Raw genomic sequence first — 17,138 nt, forward strand, 5'->3', positions numbered from 1 at the left:
TGTAACACAGGTAGCCGCGGTGCCAAGAGGAGCTGTGCCTCTGTACCCACAACTTCTGAAGCATCTCGAACACCCTCATATGCTGTATTTCTTTTTCAGTTGGGGTGTAGTTGGCTTCTGATCCTCGATAGCCCCGACTCCAGAAGCCCAGAGGTCGACCTCGAGTTTCTTCTGGGGTTTTCTGCCAAAGGCTCCAGGTGAGGCCATGCTCCCCAGCTGCAGTGTAAAGTATGTTTTGCACGGCTGGTCCAGTACGGACAGGCCCAAGGGCTACTGCACAAGCTATTTCTTGTTTGATTTATTCAAATGCCTGTTGTTGCTCAGGGCCCCACTCGAAACAGTTTCTCTTTTGAGTCCCTCGATATAGAGGACTCACAAGCTGACTATAGCCTGGCACATGCATTCTCCAGAATCCCACGAGGCCTAGGAAAGCTTGCGTTTCTTTTTTGCTAGTTGTCGGAGACATTGCTGTTATTTTATTGATCACATCCATTGGAATATGGCAACGTCCATCCTGCCATTTTACCCCCAAGAACTGGATTTCCTGTGCAGGCCCCTTGACCTTGCTCTGTTTAATGGCAAAACCAGCTTTCAGGAGAATTTGGATTACTTTCTTCCCTTTCTCAAAAACTTCTGCTGCTGTGTTGCCCCACATAGCTTTCTCTCTGGTTTGAAAACAAACAAACAAAGACAGACTGCTGGAGTAGCTGAGAAAATTTCCCTTTCTCAAATTCAGCACTCAGAATTTTCCCCTTCTAGGTTTCAGTACTGTATTTAACATTGGAAGGCACAGAGCTACCACAGATCTCCTGTTCAATATTTCCTTTTGTACCAAGTGATTTGCCAAAGGCAGTATGAAACCAACTAGAAATAGGAGGTCACATTCAGGTGCAAATAGGCCTAGCCTCATTAAAATTTGCTGCAGCTCAGTGGTTTACCCAAATCAAGGCTATAGCCTGTGACTATTTGACATCTTTTATCACAAAGCAGACTGTGCTCCCAAACAAAGGGATGGATTCTCTCAGCATACGAACTAACTCCTTACCCTGCTAAAACCAATGCCACTGACAGAACTGTGGGATATTATTCCTTTTGAGTAAAGGAATCAGCTGGAGTCAGCACCAGGTGAACTCTAGGCTCAGCTACTGACTAGCAGACTACAAGGACACGGTTCTCATACAGTAGTATTATTACTAGCACACGTGCTGTTCAAATCCAGGTGTACATTAAATACTCTTTATCTAAATTCCCAAGATACTGATTGCTGGGCATGAGGTTTGAAACTGAGATTTACTGCACGTGTTGGAAACAGGAAGAACTAACAGCTTTCTGTATTCTGTACCTGGATGGGCATATGCAGCCCTACCATGTCTGGGCTTGACACGATAACCACTGGGTTTTCTAATCAGAAGTTGAGAGGGTAAATACCACACAGCACTAATCATGTAGGAAACACATCGCCCTTGGTGAATTACAGCACTCTTTAGGAAGCATTCCCCTGATTGTTTGTTCCCTGCTGGATACTCATTAAAAAACAGAGTGTAAGGCTACTGCTGTCTGTGGTGACAACAAAGGGTGGCTAGAACAGCTGGGTTTGTCTAACATTTTCTAGACACAAAGCAAAGGACGACAGTAACGAAACAGAGGCTAGATGCCTACTAGAAATTTGGAAGAGAGAACAATCAAACACCTCATCCTGTCTTGTCACTGTAAGCCAGGACTAAGAAAAAGAGAAGCACCTGGAAAGCGTGTTCTGTTATAATGTCCTTGTTCTCCCGTCTTTACGTACTTTTTGATGCATGAGGAATTTGACAAGACAAAATACAACATTTCTCCCTCTCTCTAATGTTAACCTGCTGGTCACAGCTTCTGATTCACACCAGTTTGAAGCCACACAGGTCAATGAAGTTTTAGCCAACTTCAAGCAGAAAACAGAAGAAAAATGTGCTAATTTGTGAAGTATTCATCTGAGACTTGGAGCCTGGGATTGCATTCTTGTCTCCTACAGAATCCAAACAGGTATCTGGGCAAACCAACTCAGCTCTGTGTCTTGCATACAGAGTCCTTTTTCTTTAATCTCTTTGGGGTAGATTTTGGAAATGTGCTTGGTAGAGGGATGTAAGGAATCCTCTGAAAAGGCACAAGACACACTTCAGCCTTGCCTGTGTATTTAAGCGCATATAAATTACTCTCATAATAAAATGCTTCTCTTGTTTCTCTGTCAGGTTTTCAGATTAGGAATGGGGGCAGAGGGTGGAAAGCTGTCCAAACACCAACAGCTTCTGCCTAGCATGTCTGGCACTGCCACGTATGGAGGTACTGCGTTCATACTCTAGATCCAGCTCGACGAGTAGCATCTCTGAAATCAGCAGAGCATTGGTGTCAATTAACGAGGAATCATAGAACTTACACACTATGAAGTCTCCCTCACTATTCCTAAAGCAATGTCTGTTGCTTAACTCAGCCAGTACTACAGCATCTAAGTCCCCAAGCTGATCAGTCACTGTTCTAAAATGCATTGCTATAGAGAGTTGGAACTCAATACTGAAAATAAAGCAGAGGGAATGAAATGTGAACCACTATGTATTAGGCTTATACAAAGACACAGATCAGAGTTATTGTCCAGCAAGAGCTGATGTGAATCTGATTATATTTCACTATTAAGTCTGTGTATTATCACTTTACTTCAGCTATGTTTCTGCTAAACAAATTCCTAAAGTAGATTACTTCTTCCTGCCTTCTCCTATCCATCTCCATTGTACCCCAACAGCAAGATGAATCTGTTAGTGGCAAGGATTTGACACCATTTGCACTCATTTCCCACTCCACCTTCAAGCACCATCTTCATTCCCTGCTTGTCATTCATGTTCATGCAATGCTTTCCCTCAAAGGTTGTCCCAAGCCAAATGGGGAGCAAAGGAAATTGATGCTTCTGACATGGAGCTTCCCATTTTGATGTATTTTTCTATTTGCTGTTAATGCACTGGAAACTGTTATTTCTGACCATCCATTTGTTTTCTGTACTAGCAAGAGTGGAGAAGCAGCCTCTAATGCCATGTTCTGATGGGACAAAAATAACACAGAACTTAGTCACTTCCGCTGTATTTATTTTCAAGGTGTAAGCAATGTTTGTACGTAATCTGATCTTTTGTCTTCAGATCACGCAAAGAAATTTTCAAAGCCTCATTGTGAAACCAGATGCTCAGCTCATCTTTGGTTTATTTTCTGGTTAAAGTATATGTTTTAGTCTTATGCTTGTTTTAAAAAATTCAGCCCAAGAAGCAAAATAAGGTCTAAGGGCTCCAAATTTAGAAGAGCATTTATTGATGTGTTCAAAAATAACTGCCTTTTGAAACGATCTCACCACAGAAAAAATGTTGGGGAAACACTTTTTAAATGTCCAAAAGCTATTTGGAATTAGTTTAAAATATAGAAAATATTCTTGAAACAGAATATAGAAATCAATATTATTGCTTTGTCAAAAATACGTTTTATCATTTAGAGGTTCATATAATGTAATGAAATCAACAGAAAATGGCAATTGCTTAACTGATTTCATTCACAAGTCTTATTAGCATTCGTTCATTTCTGGTAACATTTCTCTTCAGCACATCAGTGCTTTCAAAAGACAATTGCTTTTTTGGAAAACCTGCAACACATTTTATTCACAGTTCCACAATTTCCTTTAGGCTTGAAGTGAGATTTTACATTAGCATCTGCCTTTCTCCTTTGAGGGGGCGAGCAGGGAAGAGAAATAGTAAGTACACCTCTGTCCTGAATTGTAAATATATGACTTTCTAATGTGCCTCACTGTAACTCTTGTCAGGATATTTTGGCTATCTGTTTCTTTTGTGGATCAGCCATCAGCTGATTGTTGCTGTAGTACCACACCAGTGATAGAAAACAAAACCTTGTGCAGAGTTGTTCCCAAGTACTACAGTATCAGAACAACTTCCTGTACAGGAACAACTTAGTTGTGTGTCAGAGGGAAAAGGGCATAAACCTCTTCCCAGGTGTAAGGATAATAATACTAACAATACTTTGTTAGTACAGAAAGAAAATGCTCTTTGAAATCCACTGACCTCCTGGACGATCATACAGCTGTCACATGCCATCACACTCGCCACAGGAAACAGGACTGGAAGGAACATCACGCAGTTACATGGTGTGTCCCACTGCTCTACTGTAAACAAGAGAAATATGACTCAGAATCTTCCACCAAAGACTGGGTTTCGAGCTCCTGTGTGCAAAGCAGCTGTAAAACTCTACTTCCAGACTCAAATTCCAAGTTCAGTATCTCTCTTCTTACCTGAGATGATAATTCCTTCTTTCAGGCATGCTGCCATAACAATTATGACAATTTACATTGGAGCAGCCAAAGAAGGGCAAGTGATGGATCACCAGAGCATAGTAAACAGCACTGTAGTAACACTGGGAAAGATTAATTGGTTCCTTCCATGAAAAATGTGCAATTCCAGGAGCAACCTAGAAGCAACAAATGGAAACAATGGGCAGATGGGAACTGGGGGAACCCAAAGAAACAATAAAGACAATTACTGATAAGCAGTGGTGCTGTACGCCCTCCAGTGGGATATCATTTGAAGAAGACAGTGGTTTGATTTCCTTGCTATCTTGTGGGCTACATATCTAGCACAACAAAGCAACCATAAACTCAATTTAACAGGCTTTACGACCTGCTTTATGTTTGCTTTGTGCCACTGGGACAATGTTAGGCAGAGAGTGCCTGCCTATGAATCTACCTCTATGATATTGGGCCAGGTGGGAAATAAGCTGGAAATGCAGTTGATTCGTAAGAAACAGATGGTGAGATTCACTGCTATGCAGGATGAAACCAAAGCAGTCCAAGTCAGGGTCTGGGGTCCTCGGCTGAGCTTTTGCTTCAGGAAGCTGCCACTTCACGTAGGCAGGTATAGGAAGTGCCACACCGGTGCAGAGGTGTGTCTACTTTTCTCTCTGGATAATCTCACCGTGTCTTTGGAAAATTTGTCTTTTTCCAGGACAGAATGAGGAGACCTGAAGCCTCGCACAGTGTTCTAGAAGCCTATTAGTTCCTAAGTTCCCCTGAAATCCTATTATTTTCCTACCAACAACTCACCCATTTCTAAAATGTCATTGTCCCTTTCCTCCATCCCCTAAACAACTGTGGGGCTAACAAGCTCCAAGCTAGACCTGCTTCAAGGTACAGAAAATGTTATTTCTAGACCTTAAGTTCCACAGAAACATGTGCGTCTCTGGATAGATCCTGCAAATGGAGACAAAGATGAGCTAAAAGATGTGTTAGGAAAGAAACATTCTCTTCCATACACAAGACAATTAAGCCCTACAGACATTCTTAAAAAGGTTCATCTTTCCTCCTCTGTGCAAACAAGACCAACACCACACCTTCCTTCCTTCCTCTTCCCTTGTCTATGCTTTCTCCTCTCTCCTTATGTCTGTGAGGCTCAGGCTGTGAAATACAACAGCAGCCATCCCTTCAGAACCCTTCATTTTCTAGTGCTCAGTGACCTTGCCCCCCAAAAAAGAGGCTATTCCAGAGGCTGGGAGAATTCCTCAACACAAAGTGTCTCAAAGTGTCTCAAAGAGAAAACAAGAAGTCTGATGCTGGAGACGAGTGTCTCAAAAAAAAAAAAAAAAAAAAAAAAAAGCTAAATTTCCCTGTCAGCAGCCTCCCATCAACCAGGTGCTTGTGCATGGGTGACAGAGGGGAACACTCTTGGGAAGAAAACAGATTTCAGCGTCAAAATTGCAAAGGGTTATTAATACAAACAGAGGAGATAAACTACAATGATTGCTGAACATGATGAGAAATATCACAAGTGTCCTTTTCATGTTGCTTGCTCACAATTTGAGAGTTTAAAGGATAAAGTCATCATGCAGATCCAAGAGGCTTCCTGGAAACACTCGCATCTGCCTTCAAACATCCCTTTTCTTTTTTTCCTTCTGACAATGTGATGTATAATTGACCTTCTGTGTTTAGCATCTGCGGTTACCAGAACAGCTTCCTTCTAGTTAGGGAACATAAGAAATGCAGTACCTCAGTCCTGTTCCTACTGAAATTAGAAGTGCAGCCTTTGACTTTAGCGAAAGCAACATGAAAAACTGTAAAGGATGATGAACACACAGCCTCTTGTGTAAGGTCCATTGCAACATTGGCTGTCACACAGATCCAAGCATAATTACAGAACAAGATGAAATAAACTCAGGAAAGTTTGGCTCCATTCAGTATGCTGCTGGTGCAAGTGCTGAGCAGAGGGATTACACTGACACACCCTGAACCATCTCGTACCCTTTCAAACTCCTTCCAAACACTCATGAGAAGTCAGGAGGAGACATTGGAGAGTTTACCGAGAGCCAATTCAACTGACAGTCAGCAGCTCAGCGCTTCAGGATCTGTAAGTGAATTGGAGGCTTGTGGAAAGACTTAGTGATGATCTGGGGGGAGGGGAGGGAAGTAAAAAGTTTGTGGTGTAAGTTGTAAACTGGTCAGCAAAAAGAAATAATGAAAGGATATGACTTTTTCCTTAGCAGCCCTAAAGAACAGCACGTCTATGAACAAACACTGAAGGTCTGAGCACCTAGTTCATGCAGAAGTACCAACATCTAACTAACGACATGGGTAGCAAGGCACAATCTCCTGCAGAAGCATTTGATGCCAAGCGTTGTGGAGGACAAGACGCTGAAGAAAGTGGGTGTAGTCCTGGCCCTGTGTCCCTGTGATCCTAAAAATCCATTGTATGACTTTGTGTGGGACCTAGCAGCTATTCTAAAAAAATTAAAATAATAATACCCAAGTGAGATATTGCTTGGATTTCTGTTCTAGAAAGAATAATGTTTGGGTTCCCCCTAAACTACTCCCACCCCCACCACCTCTCCTGGAAACATAACTGCATTTAAATTTAAAAATAAAAATCAAGTTTCACTCTCCTGCCTCAGACGATGAGCATATGCCTCAGAACGGCCTTTGATTAATCTAATGGCATTAAACGATGGGAAGAAAAATGGCAGAACCAAATTCTGAGTTCTATGTTGGCACCTGGAGACGAAATGTATCAGAAGAAATATGCTCTGAGACTGGAATGCTCTGAATGACAATGAGAAAACAGCGTGCAGGATTTACTAAACAGACTTGTTCTGTGATGCGCGAGGCTGTAATACCTTGTTACATGAGGCAAGTGCAACCACAGGTTCAGTTGTTTACATAGCAATATTTTGTTCAGTACTTCTCTCGCTCTCTTCCTCAGACTGAAAGAAGGAAAAGCAATGCTTGATATCCACACCTAGTTTCCTACTTGGAATTAAATTAAGAGAGTGTTAGCAGGTATGTTTTAAACTGTGAAGCTGACAAAGAGTCAGATCCTGAATATACACAACTGTTCCTTTCCACATTGAAGCTTCTCTTCATACCGTTGTATATTAGGCTTTTTGCTGCTCCATAGGCTTTACATCATTGATTTCAGGACAGTACAATCATGCCAACGCTACAGACACATACATATTTCGCAAGAATCTTCTAGCTATGGGAACTCAGGAGTGAAGCAGAAACTCTGTAGAATAACAACAGGATAAAACTGTTGAGGCGCTTTGCACTGCTTTGCGTGTATTTCAATTTTTATTATAGATGAGGAAAAATACAAAGTCCCTGGAGATCTTAATTTTGTGTCTTTCTCTTTCAAGGAAAGCACCACTTCCTTTGGGGCGCTGGTAAATCACTCTCCATACCTCATGCCTCCACATATCTCTAGATAGGGGAGCTTCAAGGGAGTCTCTGACATTCCTCACTGACAGCACCTGATGCCAGGAGCTACCAAAGTGACAGGAGCCCCCAGAATCCACAGTCACGAGAACAATTGTCTCTGAGCAACGCTACATGCCCTGTCTGTCCAGGAAATATATCACAGAGCGGCTTGGGTTGGAAGGGACCTTATAGATCAGCTGAGATCCAACACCCCTACTGTTATAAATGGCCCAGTCAACACTACCATGAGTAGAGATGCCACCCAGTAGATTAGGGCTTCTATTGAACCTGAAGGGCTGAAGACAGAGACAGCTACAGCATTGTTCGAGCAAGGACTGCAGGCCCTGGGTCTACATGGAGCTCCCGGATCCATGGGCAGTGGGTGGGAGCCCACATGAAGCTGTCAAAAAGCAGTCAGAGCTTTTAGGCAGTGCACAAAAATCAGGAATGCAAAGAAATGGGGACTGAACTTAGCTCAAGGATGCTTTTAGGTCATGGCAAGAACCAGAAAGTTGTTTAGTTGTTCTCAAGTCCCAAGAGCTCCTACACCCTACACAAAGGAGAAAAATTTTGCTTCTGAGCAAGGGCCATTAGATGAAACTAACCAACATCAGCCAGCTTTTTGAAGTCTTTCCAGTTCAAGCTTCCTAAAAGAAAATTTCTTTGTTTTTAAGAAAAGCAGGCACAGGTTTCAGTAGATGAGAACCTTAACTGCGACTAAGAAATGCTCGTGATGGATCTGCTTTGACTCTGTGAGCCAAATCCTCGTCTCAATGGAAAACCTGTCAGATTCCACCTCTAAGGAAGAGAAAACAAGAAGTCTGATGCTGGAGACGAGTGAATGCTGGGAATGGCAGCTTCAACCAAGTCCATAGGGACAAAAATTCACAAGCAGCTCCACTACCAATGGCCAACACCAGGTTTGGCAGTAAGCAAGTTCCAGCAACTCTAACTGTGATGTACTTGGCTCAATTTTCAAAGAAACCCATGATGAGAAAAACAACTTCCAATCCTCCCTATTTCACACCATTGCATTTAGCCATGCTTTCCAAAATGGCATCTACCATGTGCTGATGATTTTTGCAGATCTGCCTGTTAACGCCATTAATAAAACGCAATTTTTTCTAGAAATCTCACCCCAGTTTGAGTGCATTTTGGAAAATCTGGGTTTATGTGCACACTAATCAAAAAAGTCAATCTGCCTTTAATTATCTTCCAAAAGCAAGTCTCCTCATAAACTGGATTATATTCACCCACAAAATAATAATTCTTCAGTAAGATAGCTCAGACTCTTATGAATGGGAGAAATACAAATCGAATCATTCACTGGGCTGCTGAATGTCTCCTTATTTTATTGTTTCACCGATTAACCAAGCTTGAGAGCCTTTGAAGTATCAGCTGTGATAAGCTGTTTGACATCATTGTCGGGCTTCATCATTCCCAATGAAAAGTGACAGTCCTGAGATTAAGCTATTATTTCCTTATAAAGATGAAGAGTCACATTTACTTATAATTAGTATGCAGGCTTTGACAGGCCAGGCATTTGTAGTACAATTTCAAATTACCACTGTGAAAAATAAAATAATAATAAAAAAAGACTTATTAGCTACAATTTAATATTTATGAGGTGGATGAGCAGCTAAATTTGACTACCTTCCGTGGGAGATCATCCTGTAAAGGAATAGTGACCTCTTTCAAGGAAAAGCATTCAAAACAAAACTTGTGGCAACAACTATAAGTTCAATTCAAAGTACCTGTTATGCTTGACCAAACGCAGGGGGAACTCACACACTGTAGGAAGAGTGCTTTGGAAGCCATTTTCCAAAAGCTTGTCTCCCGCTAAAGAGAATAAACACAGCAGAGAAAAATCTCAGGCCAGAATCTGAGCCTGAGCAAGTCTGAGAGCACGATTCAGTCTCCTGTAACAAACAGAAGCTGTTGACAATGGCCACAAGAGGAAGAGCTAATTCCTGAAATAGCTGCAAGAGGAGGGGGCTCAGTAAATTGCCAATTGTTCACTGAAATCCCAGAGACAGTATCCAGGTTCTAATAACACTAGCAGAAGCAAGCCTCAAAAGTGCACAAGCAGCAATAATTAATTTCTACCTCCGTCCTTTTGCACATACTGACCTGGATGAATAAAAATTGCCTAAACCATGAAAGAATACACATTTCTTCAAAAGCACCTCTGACGAGGTAAACTACACCAGGAGAAACAAACAATGCTGCTCATTCTACCCACATACAAAAAGCCGATGATCTTTTGTTTTGTTACTCTGAATCACGTTCAGCACAGCCAATACTGAATCAGTGTATACAGGAGTAAGGTTGCCATGTCTGCATGCAACTCTTTCAAGGAAGAAATGGGAATTAACAGCTGAAAGCAAACAAAGAGGTCTTTCTTGAGATGATGTGAGTGTACATTCAGAAGACCAGAAGATTTACCAGGCTATGTGGCAATACTATCTCTTTTTATTCATTCCTTTATGCAACCAGGACGGTGATATTTCATTCACCACTTAAATGCTTTTACCTCACACAAGTGATTTCCAGATAGTGGCAGGCGATCCATGCCATGCTGGATTGCTTCCTCACCAAGATTCACCTCAAGTTGCATCATTTCTTCTTTTGTGCCCTGGAAGCTGCATCAAAATACTGCAGTTAAAAGAAAGGCAGAATCACAGAGAGTGGCCAGTCTGAGAGCTACAGCAATCATTTGGTCAATCTTTACTCACTGAGTGCCAACAGCAGGTATCCTGCAGGTGACTGTGCATGTGCAATGAAACTCCTCATGCTTTTTGGAGGTGCTAAGATAACACACTGTGTGTGGAAAAGGCCATGGACGATCCAGTGCAAATACTTTGGGACAAAGACTTATGTTCTTCTGTGCTTAGGGAGGCAATGATCAAGGCCTCCAACTCTCACCATAACACGCAGAACACTAACAGTAGTAGTAAGTGACACAGAGCAGACGAAGGGCCATAAAACCTCACTTTCCACCAGAATGGCATCTCCTGAAAACACTCTAATTGAAAAAGCAGTGGTCAGTAAGCAAGTACCAAACAGGCACAAGATACTGAACATTTGTTTTATTTAGAAGCCCTGTGCTGTGGCTCCCCCTTTAAATTAATTTAATGTAGAAGTCCCATCAATAACACTGCCAGCATCAAAACACCTATGGGCTGAGACTCTGCGAACAGCCATTCCATCATGTCACAGTTTCTTCTCTCTGGAAGCTTTAGCTGCTAATTAGCTGCAACATTTCTGACAATGGACAATAATTCACCAAGGTCCTTTACAAGTGCCTGTTTTCCCAAAGTTAGTGTATTTCCAAGGCTTAAAATAAACTTGACTCCTTTGGCTGGTTTTCCATCTTGACGGTAGTTTCCCTTGTCTTGCTCTACCTGTATTTTGCATGCTATGTGATAGAGTAAAAACAGTATTAACAAAGTGATGGTGTTGATGGAAGCATTTAGGTCACTATTTCATCTAGGAAACATTTGCTGTGAACTAGGGAAGTTAGTGAATACCTGAGGACAGATTCTCAGTTGGACTAAAGTAGAGTACTTCTCTGTAGGTTGATTATGCTTCACCAATTTCTGCAACAGAGGCCAGTAAGACTAGCCTGATTTGCACCAGCATAAAATTGGTCTGGTTTCACAAAAATTTGCTAGTAGTCCTGGGTGCCTTGAGTCCCCTTGAGTGCCTGGTACTTCTTGAACCCATTGAAACTGAAGTTAACATTCGCATCAACTTCTGTTGAGCATATACACCCTAAAGAGCACTGCCATGATGAATACTGACAAACCTAACATTTCAGGATCTACTCCCTCTTCAGCAGTTGAATATCATCTTTTATTAGCACCTGTTCTATCAGCTCTCAAAGGGGTCTGGGTGCTCTGCACCGCTGATGCTTTTGGAAATCTTGTCATGAAATTATAAGACTTACTGACCTCTTGACTGAATTTTTTAAGCACCTAATTGTTGGAAGAGTTATTCCTCCACCCCAAAACATGATAATCTCTAAAAGACATTTTAAAACCACTGGTCCTCCATGAGCCGTCTGGTTGTGATTAATAATCTAGCCAGAAGATATGGATCCTTCTCCTTCTCACTGAAACTCTTCCCTTCAGTGTTTGATTTGGCTGTCATTACATTAATGACACCTCCTATGTATAAACTTAAGAGTTCTCGTGAATCACTGCTTGCAAACAGTCTTGCACTCAGGCACATAGAAAAGTTAAGTTGCACTCAAATCACATTATACCATCTTCTCCAAAATGCCCAAATCACTGCTAAAAGGGGTCTCACACTTCGCAGTATTCCCAACACTTTCAAAATGCTGCTTTTAACCAAGGTAACAAGACATCCTTTTGGATGTTTTCTACTTACCACCACCTTCAGCTTTACTAACAGTAGAAGTTACGTGTGTTACATGTCATCATTGTACTCTGGACTCCAACAAAATGTGAAAAGACAGGTTTTAATTACAGCATGACAAAGCATGACACAGTATGAACAGATTCAAGATTCAAATGAGCCTTAGCAATTACTTCACGTAGGCTGAAATATAGCTGCAGAAAATATTTGCTTAATAATTCGGTATGATGGAAAAAAACAGCCTTGTTTGCAAACAATGCAGTACAGAAGTTTAAAGAGGCTAAATTAATCAAATAAATTATTAATTACACTTAGCTCATCCATTGGTGTTATAGTAGCATCTAAACGCACCAGCCAGCATAAGGGCTCTTTGCTCTGGCCCGCAAAAGAACTTGAACAAAGGCAATCCTCTAGGTACTAGGTGACAGGACTGTCTGTGACTGAAAGTCCCACCACTGGTCTGTCAAGCTAAAAAAATAAAAAATAAAAATAAAAATCCCTTCTTACCTGGCCTGGTAAATGATTATTTTATGTATGCGAGAACAATCACTCAGCAAGATTGGCTGAGAACGTTGCTTAGCCAGACCCTGCAACCCTGAGGTCAGGCATATTCTGGAAATTGGAACGGGGAGGGCAAGGAGAATAATATTTTGGGAAAGATCTGAACTGAACTGAGCCTGTTCGTTGCTTCTGTAAATGCTTTAACCACTGAATTGGAGCAGTTATGGGGGAGTGGGGTGCTTTCTTCCTACAACATGCTTCAGAAGAAAAAGCCTTTTGGAAGGGAGGGAACAAACATTTCTCTTCCAAATATTGCATATATAGAGTGGGAAGATGTGCCCTGGAAGCAGTAAGTCACACAAGACCTGTGAAAGCTGGGTTCACATGTTATTTCTCATTCTGACATCCTAGGTTCTCTGCAACCAATACACGCAGCCAAATGACAGGATGCTGCATGGTGCCCTGCAAAGGGATCTCAAGATCTCAGATCTCACAGTCAGCATTACAGCATTCGGCCTGGAGGAACTCAGAGCAGCAGCTCAGAGTTTCAATGACAGAGCAAGGACCAACCAGGGTGTGGGTCCCACAAGTCACAGTCCAGTGCCTGATTCACTGGACCACAAACCAGGTTGCTTAAAAAAGCCTTAAAATATACATAGCATGAAGCTATTACCTATTACTCTATCAGGATCAATAGGACAATTCCATTCTGCAGAACTATGGTCTACTAAAACTCAAAAGACTGATTAGAACAAAAGTTTCAATAGTATATTTTTGTGATACCATTTATTATCCCACATGGTTTGACACAGTGTAGTATATTGAACCTATAAATCAGTTCCAGCAAATTATTTAATGATGCATTAACTGTGGAATTTCACATATATTACAGTTCTTTAGCCAATGTTGAATGCTTTTTCAATAGCTTAATCCATCCCAGAAGTACCGAAGCAGGCATATTCATCCATCATCAGAGTGCACAGAGTCTTCTCTTTGCTCTTTTTATTTTATTAAAGCCCTCGATCTACAGGCATGGCATTAAATAATATCCCAGAGCTTTTTCTGCACCATATTCCCACCACCACCCTCACCCTTCTCTCGCAAAAAACTTTTCATTCTCTATTAGATACTTGCTGTCTTCTGACACAGCTTAAGCCTGGTTTAGCACTGACTTGGGCAGCCCTGCCGAGAACTCAGAGATGACACCACAGTGTCATCACCATACCACACGTGTGAAGGTGTTAAAACAAATTACTTTCAGATTAGAGAAATAACATGCTCAAAAGCTTGAATATAAAAGGAGTGGGTCTACCTAGAACAGGACACTGAGGAGGTAAAGATCCAAGAAGGGATGATTATAGAAGGGATATATGAATATATATTTAACTTCCAAGGTAAACCTTGATGAAGATTCCTCTGTGGTCCGGGGGCATACAGAATTGGGAATTTTTTGGGAGGGAGAGAATTGCTCTCTAAGCATCCCAGACATCAAAATAACCTTATTTAGTTTTATGATATTCAATTTATGGTGCCGAATTCAAACAGCACTTTCACAGGCAGAAACCCAGACGTTTTGCTCTTGAGCACTACATTAGACACCTACATAAGAGGCAGAGCACTCCAGACTTCCATGGAGTTCTACCTTTGCACCTCAGCAAGTTTCTTCATTTGGGGAAAATCAACGGTTCTAGATGTGCCCTAGCCGATCATTCCTTTAATGTACTCAGCTTGCTGAAAGGCACTGAGATTATTATTGGGAAACTTACCATTTGAGTCATCTCTCCCCCTAATAAAATGACTTTATAGTTCTGCAAACAGGAAGATTTAGTTTCCCCTCAAGATAAATATTGATAGACCTACTTTAGTCAATATTTACTATCTGCTTTTGGGAAGGAGCAAAGAAAGCCTAGCCTGAAGTTTAATAGAGTTTGAGAACTGATTTTTATCTACACTACAAACAATATCATATTGCTGTCTTGGCAGACAAAGGAAAATTAGTTTTTATTCATATTACTGAAATGCTATGGGGCTTTTTGTGCTAGAAGGATGGGAGCCTAGGGTTTGTGCACCAAATATAACCACATTGCTTAAAGCTAGCAGTGCTCTGTTGGATTTGGTTTTGAGGGGACTACTGTGGTGCAGCTTAGATGTGACCTGCCACTTCTGTTATAAAAGGCTGCATCCCCACAACATAGAGGCTCTCCTCTAACTCTTAAAGTAGAATTAGCTGCTTTACAAGCACCCAAAATGCAACAGCACTCACTTAGGGAGCTCTTCACCGTGCTGTGTGAAAATATGCATTAATTTGGCTTGGCATGAATTGGTAATTCTTGACACTTAGAAAATTAACATATTACCTTATTAAATGCTGTTCACTCACGAATGTGCAGACCAGCTGTTTCCTCCCTCCATTATTGAACTGTAGCAAGCATTTTCTAGAAGAAAATTAAAAGTAATGATTACAATCCATTTAAAAAAAATCAATTTAAATTCTTCAGCTACAGAGGGAGCCACAGCATATTTTCAAGAACATTGTATTCCACTTTGTCAAAAAGTTCCTACATGTTATGTAGGGCCTCCTATAGATAAAAATTCCTCCTTCAAAATTACCCGTTTGCTTACTTTAGACAATGTGCATGCACCCAGGCAGAAAAAGAAAACCTGACCAGAGATATATAGGACAGCCCTCATCCAAAAACACTCTGAAATTGTGTCGAATTATAAATACAAGTGTTTCATCAGGCAAGGAGGTGGATGACAACTAAACTCTCTAAAATACACTTGGAATTCAGACATCCCCTAAACCTGACAGTTCCGCTCAAATCATAAGGGAAAATTCAAGCCATGTCAGCCAGGATCTAGTAATTACTCTCCTTCGCCAGCTCAGGTAGTTTTCCATGGGTCAATATGGAATACTAATTTTCCCTGCACATGAAGTGCTCTTATACACCGCTTACACTGAACAGCACCCAAAGAATATTTTCAGTGAAGGCATGGGATGAAAATGACTCTCTTTTAGGGTTATTGAAGAAGACAGGCAGCAGGTACCATTGCCTCCATTTTATTTTGCACTGTAAAGTACTTGTTCTTATTGGTTACTTTTCCTCACGTATTTTAGCAGCCTTGATTGCCAAAAGCAGAAAAGCAAGCCTTGATAAGCATGCGTTCTGCAAGAGCGTTTTACCTGGCAGAACAAATCACTAGCACTGGAGCGAGCATGAAAATCTTGATTTACGACCACCATCAACACTTGTCAAGTGAAGGCACTGATGAAAGGAGCCAGAACGAGCTTTGTTTGCTGTGCTGCCTGAGACACAGCCTTCCTTCCTGCTGCAATTTTGCTTTTGCATGCATGCGTGCATGAAAACGTGCATTCACTAACATCTGTGCTCCAATTATTCATTGGGTTCCTCTCACGTAGTGATCACTGCTGGTCCAGAATGCTGACAGCTTCTTCTGGGTGCTATCTTCCCACTCCTTTGACATTTAGGTGACCTCAGCTGCATTGGTATTCAGTCAGTGTCAGAGATGTGCTTGCTTCAGCTGCTTGGGCCTGGGTGAGCAGGTGGGGGAATGACCGGTTGAAAATGAGTTGTTAAGACCACTACAGCAAAACGATTGGTGCAATTAATTTTTCATTACGTACCGTCTCTCTGGATTGTAATCAGCTTGGATTCTTCTTCCTCTGAGGCACAAATAAAATGCAAATGTTTTTTGAACGAAAGGAAATGTTATGAGCTACTGTGCTATTGAGAGCAGCAAAATGGCTTGAAGTAAGTGGGGATTATGAGGAATGTTTTATGAATCCACCTAGAAGAACTTAATATAAGCTTCATGCAGGGAAAACCACAGGTGAGTTTTCCATCAGACAATCATATTACTGCTCAAGCAACTGGAAACAAGGAAGAGCTGAAGGCTTTGAGTCTTATTTAACAATACTAATACCTAGCTCTTTTCATGAGGAGATTTCAATGCTCTTTACAGAGAAGACACTTATCTTACAAATGGGTTTAAATTAATTATCTTCTTCAAGGCTTCTCTTCCCATCTACAGCAAAGAGTAGGAGGCATGTTTGCCAAAGCTCTCCCCAACCCATAGCCGTACATTGGATCAGAACAGGGGCCAGATCAGTTCTGAACAAGGCTGTTCACACTGTGAAGCCTTCAGCCAGACAAAGCAGATGCACCGTACAGTTGTTTCAGAAGTCTGGCCACACAGTCAGCAGGCAAATGCTCTCCAGACCAGGAACGTGGTACCTAGAGACTGCTGTATAGCACACCTACCCTTCAGAGTCAGAGCTCCTGCTGTAGAGTAGACACCAGCTTGGCAGTAAGGCCAAGTTCCAGCTACTGAGTGGTCCCACAACCCAGGCTAAATGAACTGTTTCTCAGCTGGGCCAGTAGGCCCAGGGCTCAGCCCACTAACAGCTTCCCAAGTAAAGGAGGATGGAGTTTAACTGCAAGAAAAAAAGCCTTTGGTGTTAGCAGCAGCACTGAAGGCC

The 17,138-nt window shown here is 41.6% G+C and overlaps 1 protein-coding gene across 1 annotated transcript in view; it reads right to left on the reverse strand.

Annotated features, from left to right (window-relative positions):
* Nucleotides 1–17,138, reverse strand: part of LOC137855324 (maestro heat-like repeat-containing protein family member 2B) — a 79,741-nt gene that overhangs the window by 31,412 nt on the left and 31,191 nt on the right. The window contains exons 4-9 of the mRNA XM_068679362.1: nucleotides 15,822–16,190; nucleotides 14,995–15,072; nucleotides 10,492–10,779; nucleotides 10,290–10,398; nucleotides 4,310–4,485; nucleotides 4,083–4,183 (exon numbers count right to left, since the gene is read on the reverse strand). The gene's annotated coding sequence lies outside the window, so the exon portion shown is untranslated. The remainder of the gene's footprint in view (nucleotides 1–4,082; nucleotides 4,184–4,309; nucleotides 4,486–10,289; nucleotides 10,399–10,491; nucleotides 10,780–14,994; nucleotides 15,073–15,821; nucleotides 16,191–17,138) is intronic.

This window comes from Anas acuta, chromosome 4, assembly GCF_963932015.1.
Source record: "Anas acuta chromosome 4, bAnaAcu1.1, whole genome shotgun sequence".
In the NCBI taxonomy this organism is placed as follows: Eukaryota; Metazoa; Chordata; class Aves; order Anseriformes; family Anatidae; genus Anas; species Anas acuta.